Raw genomic sequence first — 8,618 nt, 5'->3', positions numbered from 1 at the left:
TCCTACTCAACAGCTGCCCTTCTCTCTTGCCAATACAGCTTGATTAATTTGGGTTCCAGTCTCCGCTCTTTCCTTCTGGCTCTATGCTTAACTAAATTCCGGCTCCATTCTCCTTCCCAAAAGTTAAATCTCAATTAACCTAAGAAAATCATGATAATTACATTCCTATTATCAGACATTGGATTAAGGAAAGGCATGTGACTCAATTCTATGAACTATGAGATAAGTCCAGTGAGGGTGTTTCTGGAGAAAGTTTTGGCTTTTTGTTTTTTATTATTTTATAAAAAAATGTGGAAGACTTGACGAATTTGTGTTTCATCCATGTGCAGGGGCCATGCAAATCTTCTCTGTATCATTCCAATTTTAGTATATGTGCTGCTAAAGTAAGCAGTGGAGAAAGTTTCTTCTCTTGTAAAAAAGACACAAAGTGATAATCCTTTCCCAGGTCATTGGTAACACTATTGAGGCACTGACTTAGACAACTTTGAAGTCACCCCAGCTCAGGACTCCTGGTTATTAGATGCTAAATCCCATTTTTGTGGAAGCCTTTTTGAGTTGAGTTGTCTGCTACTTATCTGTCACATAGATAGTTGACTATTGAGGAGCTCAGAAGAAGAGAGAATTCTGGGGTGGAAATAGAATTTTTCTAGTCATTTGAACATGAATGGGTATGGGTACTTATAGGTATATCAACAGGCAAAAAAAAAAGCAAACTTCAATAGAAAAGAGGTAAAGGACATGTGAGGAAATGTCCCATTTATTTACAGTTTTCCCCCTTACCCATGGGCATACGTTCCCAGACCCCCAGTGGATGCCTGAAACGATGGATAGTAGCAAACCCTCTACATACTATGCTTTTTCCTATACATACATACCTATGATGAAGTTTAATTTATAAATTAGACACAGTAAGAGATTAACAACTAATAAACAGAAGCACTGCAATACCCAGTCGATCTGAGAACAGAGACAGCTACTAAATGACTTGACAGGTGGGTATTGTATACAATGTGGATATGCTGAACATGTGGATGGTTTATGTCCCAGATGGGACAGAAAGGGACAGCATGAGATTTCATCATGCTACTCAGAATACCATGCAATTTAAAACTTATGAATTGTTTATTTCTGGAATTTTCCATTTAATATTTTCAGGCCACAGTTGACCTAAGGTAACTGAAACTATGGAAAGCAAAACTGCAGAAAAGGGGAAACACTGTACTCAACAAATACTTACTGTGTGCCTACTATGTGCCAAGTACTTGTCTAGTCTCTGAAAATAAAGAAAAGGATAAATACAAAAAGATCCCTGTTTTCTAGCAGCTTCATTCCAGCACTGGCCTAGGAAAAAAAAGAAGCAAATGGCCAATAACTAGAAAATGCTTCACTTCAACCATTATTGAAGAGACACAAATAAATTACATATTCACTTACCAACTCGGCAGAAATGTACGGCCTTGCGCCCTGCATTGTCAGTAGCACTCCCGTACGTGCTGGTGTGACTGCCACTTTGGGCAGCCTTACTGAAGATCGACTGGGCGCTGCAGGCAGACCCTGGTTACGGATGGCCCAGCCTACGGCATTCTGTGCCTTCCAGCGGGCTCCCCCGGCTCCCCGTAAGGACAATTTAGAATTAAATAATTAAATTAACAATTCAGGAACTAGCTTCTTCCACGCACGTAAACCCTCATGGCGCAAGTGGTACACTGGCGTAGCGCCTCCACCCTAGTGGCTGCTCTCATTGTTCATACGGTCGCTTATGTCGCTCACGCACAGCACCACTTTCGTGTCACCTATTTTATCTAGTTTTTTGAGCCCGTGTTTCCCACACGACCGCGCCTCCAGAGCGAAAGTCCACTGCGAGTCCAGGCGAACCTGCAGCGAAGACGAAGGTGATTTCAGTGTAAACGAAAGGAGAAATAATTAAGTGTTGGGAGAAAGGCCAGGCGCCACCATTCACTGGGAAAGCACTAGGTGAGCTTCAGTCGCCCGGCTGTCGGGACAGTCATAAAGGATAAAGTAAGAATGATGGAACATGGGAAAGGCAGTGCTCCGATGAACGCACCAGTTATTACTAAGCAGCGTAGAGGATTAATTATTGAAATAGAAAGGTTATTATTGATTCGGTTACAAGATCAAAATAAGCGCAACATTTCTACTAGCCTAGTGTTGAGGTGACATTAGGTGAGGGTTAACCTTTAAGATTCTTTCTCGAAATTTCTCCTATCTCCTATGTAAACTTTTTTTTATGAGTTTGTTTTTATGCTGTGTTTGAGTTAAATGAAAGAGCACAATGGTTTCTGTAACATTATTATAGTACAGGAGTGTTATTATTACAGTATTACACTGTGTTATTATTACCACATATGAGCCATTATATTGTTGTTATTATTACCGTGTATGCGCTGTTGATCAGGGATCTGAGTTACATACAAATCCAACCTAAAGACGTTCTCAGGACTCTATCTAGCCATTAGCCAGGGACTACCTATAGTTGTCGGAATTCCATCAAGGTGTTCCTTGTGACAGTAAAATCCCAGACACTAGCAAATTATTCATCAGTATGGCACTGGTTAGATCATTTGTGATGATACAGTGATACAATAAAGTAGATCTGTATATGCTAATTTGGAAAATGCTTAAAGATATATTATTAAATGAATAGTACAAAGTACAAAACAGTGTGTTTAACATGATCCCTTTTGTATAAAATTTTTTTAAACATCATAGAAATTCATATATGATAATATATGCCTTACAGTTGGTGTGTGTATTTTCCTAGGAGGAATTGCAAGAAAATGCTATTAATGTTTACCTTTAGGGCAAGGAAAGGAGGCAACAGTCTTTCACTGATAAACGTCTTGGTTTTTTTTTTTTTTTTTTATTTCTTTTGAGACATTAGTCTCACTCTGTTGCCTGAGCTAGAGTGCCGTGGCGTCAGCCTAGCTCACAGCAACCTCAGACTCCTGGGCCGACGCCCAGGGCCTCAGAGGAGACCGGCAGCCCCCCGGGGAGCGCCCGAGCTGGGCACCCCAGCAGCGGGGCCTCGGGCCTGCTGCCCGCCGCCTTCCCGGCAGGTTCTGAGCCTCAGAACGTGTCTGCAGGATACTTGATTCTTTCTAGGCAGTGTGTGAAGTGCCGGAGCACAGAACGGGATTTCCAGCCGAGGAGACACACTTTCTGGCAAGGCATCTATCCAGGAGCGGTGGGAGGTAACTGACCCCTCCAGTTCTCGGGTGAGAGGGACATTTCTGGATGATGTCGCACAAAGGCGGGCCCAACAAACGTGCATCTGGGTTGAGAAGGAGAAGGCGGCTGCCTGCTCCTGCAGCCTGCGCCCTCGGCTCTCTGCCTCGAAATAAGGACACCCTTCCCTGAGCCCCGGCAGCCAGATGACAATCCTGAAGATAGAAGCCAGTGCTCAGATGGCAGAGCAGGGAGGCAGCCGCAGTCTGGCAGCTGGTGACATCCTGGACGACCCACATCAGGCCTGGACCCCTCGTCCCCAGAATCCCTCGTTACATAGAAGAGCAGACCCCATCTGTTGAAGCCATGCTGGTCCCATTTTCTGTCGCTTGCAACCAGACACATTCCTAACTGGACTGGATGTTTCTCTTGGCCTCTCCGGGTCCCCGCACCGCGTTCTCTCCTGCTCGGGGCCCAGAAAGCTGGCAGGGCTGGACAACGCTCCCGTCACGCTCAGTGCCCTGCAGCTGTGGTCAGGCGTGGCCCATGGCAGCATATGTATACGCTAACCCAGAAACTCCACTGCTCCGAGTTTACACTGTTGCATGTTTGCAAAAGCACACCGAGACACATTTACAAGGATGTTTATTGCGGCGTTGTTTGAGATGGCAAAATACTGGAAACAGCCCACATGTCCATCAACAGGGCGCCTAGTTGAACGAAAAGTGGTGCAGCGTGCATCAGCACACTCTGCAGGAATTTAAAAAGGGACAGTTCTGGACATGCTGACAAGGAAAGAGCTCCAGGATATATTTTAAATGAAAAAAATAAAGTATAGTATGATACAATCTGTGTAAGTAAATGGGGGCAGATACAGCTATTTTTTTTTTTTTTCCAGAAAGGATGAACAAGAAACTATGGCTACCTTTTTTTAAACCTTTCTGAAATACTTAAGTGTTCTTACCTCGTCTTTCTTCTTTAATTTGTATGGTCGTTATTTTTTCAGGTGTCAACAGAGCTATCTGTCCGAGGCCTGTATCACCCTCGGTTCCCAGTAAGCAGAGCGCGAAGCGAAGGGTCTCCTGTAGCAAGAGAGTGAGGTCCAGGAGGGTGGGGTGGGGGTGGGGAGACAAGGTGGGGGTGGGGGCAAGACGAATGTGTGTTCTTGATCCCACTGACCACCGCTAGGAGCGATGGGACGTTCAGTCCCACAGAACAGCCTCTGAAAAGCCACACGGTCTACATATCAGGATAATCTTTCCATGCAGAAAGAGGGAAGATTTTATTTGCTGGCTCTAGCATGCCACCATCTAAAGATTTGTCCCCAGAGACATTGGCTGTCCCACCCTCGGGCTATGCATGTGCTGGCACCCAGCTGGCAGCACCCCGGGCCCCAGGACACAGCGGTGCCTGGGGAGGGCAAGCAGGTGGTCAGGGTGCTGGCCCGCCTAGTCGTGGTAGCAGTAGTGGGGACTGGAAGCAAATGAGGTTGGGAGGGCAAGGTCACACATAAGACATGCTGGACAGAACTGGCGGACAGTAAGAGGTGTCTGCTATGTGGGTCTTCTGTAATTGTCCCCTTGAAGGCATGTTCATTTCTGGGGGCTGCTGCCACAACTGACCACAAATTGGGTGACGTAAAACAACAGGCACTTATTTTCTCACAATTCAGGAGGCCAGAAGCCCAAAATCAAGGTGTCAGATGCCTGGTTCCTTCCTGGGGTCTGAGAGAGAGAGACCCTGTCCCGTGGCATTTTTCTGGCTTTTTGTGGTCACTGGGAATCCTTGCAGTTCCTTGGCGTGCAGCTGCGTGATTCTCATCTCTGCTTCTGTCGTCACGTGGCCGTGGCCGTCTCCCCCACGGCTGTCTTACGTGGTACTCTTCTCTGTGTCTCTCCTCCTCTTTTTTCTTTTTCTTTCTTTCTTTTTTAATTTAAAATTTAAAAAATAATTTTCTTTCTCTCTCTCTCTCTTTTTTTTTTATTTAAATTTCACAGATGAATCTTAAGGCCAATCTTTTTTTTTTTTTTGAGACAAGGTCTTGCTCTCTCTCTCCCCCCCACCCACCCTGCAGGAGTGCAACAATGCTAACATAGCTCACTGTAACCTCAAACTCCTGGGCTCAAGCAATCCTCTTGTCTCAATCCTCCCAAAGTGCTAGGATTGCAGGCGTGCACCACTGTGCCCGGCCTCCTCCTATTCTTGTAAAGATGCCAGTCGTGCTGCACTAAGGGTTCATGCTCTTCATCTTAACCGGCCTAATTATATCTGCAATGACCCTGTTTACAAATAAGGTCACCTTCTGAGGCTCTGGGAAGGACATGAATTTGAGGGGACACTATTCAACCCAGCATGATATATTTTTGTATTCTAAAACCTAATCAGGGCCAGGTGTGATGGCTCATGCCTATAATCCTAACATTCTGGGAAGCAAGGTGGGAGGATTGCTTGTGGCCAGGAGTTCAAGACCAGATTGAGCAAGAGCTTATCTCTACAAAAAAATAGAAAAATAAGCCACGCATGGTGGCACCTGCCTGTCATCCCAACTACTCAGGAGGCTGAGGGGGGAGTATCCCTAAGCCCAGGAGATGGAGGTTGCAGTAAGTTATGATGATGCCACTGCACTCTAGCCAGGGTGACACAGCAAGACCCTGTCTCAAAAAAATAAATAAATAAATAAAATAACAAAACCAAAATTAAGTCAGGCTGGGCATGGTTGCTCAAGTTTATAATCTCAGCACTTTGGAAGGCTGAGGCGGGAAGATTGCTTGAGGCCCAGGACTTTGAGACCAGCCTGGGCAAACATAGCAAGACCCTGTCTATACAAAACAAAATTTGCCTATCATGGTGGCTCACACGTGTAGTCCCAGCTACTTGGGAGGCTAAAGCAGGAGGATTGCTGAGCCCAGGAGTTTGAGGTTACAGTGAGCTATGATGACACCACTGCACTCTAGCCTGGGTGACAGAGCAAGACTCTGTCTCGAAAAAAAAAAAAATTATTATTAGTGCTATTTCAATATTATTTTGAAATTGAAATGAAAAGAATGTTAAGAAACACAAGTATCCCAAAGGAAATTCTCGTCGGTTGTGGTTGGTTTGGGTTCCTCGCCTGTCACTCCTCTGGTTTCCTGACACCTTGGTCCATCCGAAGAGACAGAGGTTTCCCTTCTCTTATCACTTCGTGCACGGCCTCTGTTGTCAAGGGTCCCTCAATAGTCCAGTCTCCCATAAAGCCCCGCTGGCCTAGATCTACTGCCCGCTGCGCCACAATAAGGTGATGTTTGAGGCCAGAGGAAGACTGTTTATTTGACTGTGTTGTTGACTTCTTTCCATTTAATATGAAAAACATTCGGAATGTGGCGTCTGTTTCTGCCGGAGCAGAAATTTCCCAACATAAAGTTTTCTAACTTTTTGGTTCCAGGACACTTTTACCCTCTTAAAAATTACAGAAAGCCCCCCAGGAGATTTGTTTATGTGAGTTATACGTCTTGATATTTACCACACTAGAAACTAAAATGGAGAACACTTAAAAACATTTCTTTATTAATTCATTCTAAAAGAATAAACCCACATCGTGTTAATGTAAATAACACGTATTTTATGAAAAATAATTATATTTTCCAAAACAAAAAACACTGAGAAGAGTGGCATTGTTTTACTGTTTTGTAAATCTCTCTGCTATCTGGCCTAATAGAAGACAGCTGGATTCTCATATCTGCATTCAATCTATGGCAGGATGATGTCTTGGTTGAATTATACGAAGAGAATGTGGCCTCACACGGATGTGAAGTTGGAACAGGGAGCGCCTCCCAGACCCCCTGAAAGGGTCTCCAGGGCCCCAGGGGCCCTCAGACCACAGGCTGAGAACTGCGGTGCTGGAGCACAGCACCTCATGACGACGGCGCAGCTGTGGTGGGAGTGAAGCAGCGTGCTCTGAGTACTTTGATTTCATGTGAAATATCTATTTACTACACAGTCATTTTCGTGATACTACAACTGGGGGTTGGGAATTTCTGTTACTTGTCAGCTCTTCCCCATTTCCAGCACAGCATAAGAGTATAACTTGTATCTTGTCAATAATAAAATGAAACAAAGGGATACATTTATAATTTAAAATACAGTTGTTGCGGGGCATGGTGGTTCACTCTGTAATCCCAGTACTGTGGGAAGCTGAGTTGGGAGGATTGCATGAGGCCAGGAGTTTGAGACCAGCCTGGACAATATAGCAAGACCACATTTCTATGAAAAATTTTAAAAACAGTTTTTGGCTGATAGCAAAATTGGGTACAAAGTACAGAAAAGAATCTTGAAGATCAATTACAGCAACTTCTTTAGCAGATGAGTAAGTTGCCTCAGTAGGGTTCAAATATTTGACCAAGTTTATCTACAAGTTAGTTGAAACACAGTTTATTTTAAAATTATTGTCTTTAAAAAAAAATCATTTCATTGAATAAATGCTGAGGTAGATAGAGCCAATGGGGAAAATTGTAAGTGAGAGCACTTTATGGGGTTGATTTTGAACTCAATAACAATAATAGCTAACATTTAGTGGTACCAAGAATCTTACAGACAACATATTATTCAGTTTTCACGAGAACCCAGTTAATCTTTTATATTTATCCCATTTTACAAGTCAGAAAAGAAAATGTAAATAAACTTAGACAACTTCCCTGCAGTCACACAACCTGAAAGGGAGGGAGTCATGTCCCTCTGACCACACAGTCCGTAATCCTTGTATGACACTGCACTGCCTCTCAACCAAAGTGTAAATTACTTTCATATTTTGAAAATTATGTAACTCAACTTTACTGGACCTCAGTTTTCCCTTCTATAAATTGAGAGGGTAGGTTCATCTCTAAAGGACTAATGATTTTATGGCCGGTGCAATGGCTCACGCCTGTAATCCTAGCACTCTGGGAGGCCCAGGCGGGAGGATTGTTTGAGCTCAGGAGTCGGAGACCAGCCTGAGCAAGAGTGAGACCCCGTCTCTACTAAAAATAGAAAGTAATCAATTGGCCAACTAAAAATATATAGAAAAAACTAGCCGGGCATGGTGGTGCATGCCTGTAGTCCCAGCTACTCGGGAGGCTGAGGCAGGAGGATCGCTTGAGCCCAGGAGTTGGAGGTTGCTGTGAGCTAGGCTGACACCACGGCACTCTAGCCAGGGCAACAAGAGTGAGACTCTGTGTCAAAAAAAATAAAAAAGACTAATGATTTTATGATATCCTAAAATGAGCTTGCTCTTTATTTTTGTGGATAGCATTTATCAATTTACAGATCAGATAATGTCATTTCTGCAGCAAAAACAGGTATTTCTAATTTACACTTCAATTATGAAAGCTAATTGTTTGTTTAAGTCAGTGTTGTAAATTGGGCTACATCAAACCTCACAGTGTTTCTAAAACATTAAGTTACCATTTAATAATCTGGAA

At 43.9% G+C, this 8,618-nt stretch overlaps 1 non-coding gene across 1 annotated transcript; it reads right to left on the bottom strand.

The window, feature by feature from the left end:
• Positions 1–284: 284 nt before the first annotated feature.
• On the bottom strand, positions 285–391 carry LOC142873144 (U6 spliceosomal RNA). The gene has a single exon (XR_012921192.1). It is a non-coding gene; the product is annotated as a U6 spliceosomal RNA (small nuclear RNA).
• Between the last annotated feature and the right edge of the window lie 8,227 nt (positions 392–8,618).

This window comes from Microcebus murinus, chromosome 9, assembly GCF_040939455.1.
Source record: "Microcebus murinus isolate Inina chromosome 9, M.murinus_Inina_mat1.0, whole genome shotgun sequence".
Taxonomy (NCBI): domain Eukaryota; kingdom Metazoa; phylum Chordata; class Mammalia; order Primates; family Cheirogaleidae; genus Microcebus; species Microcebus murinus.
Note: the sequence above shows the minus strand (reverse complement) of the source record. Positions and strands in the feature narration are given on the sequence as shown.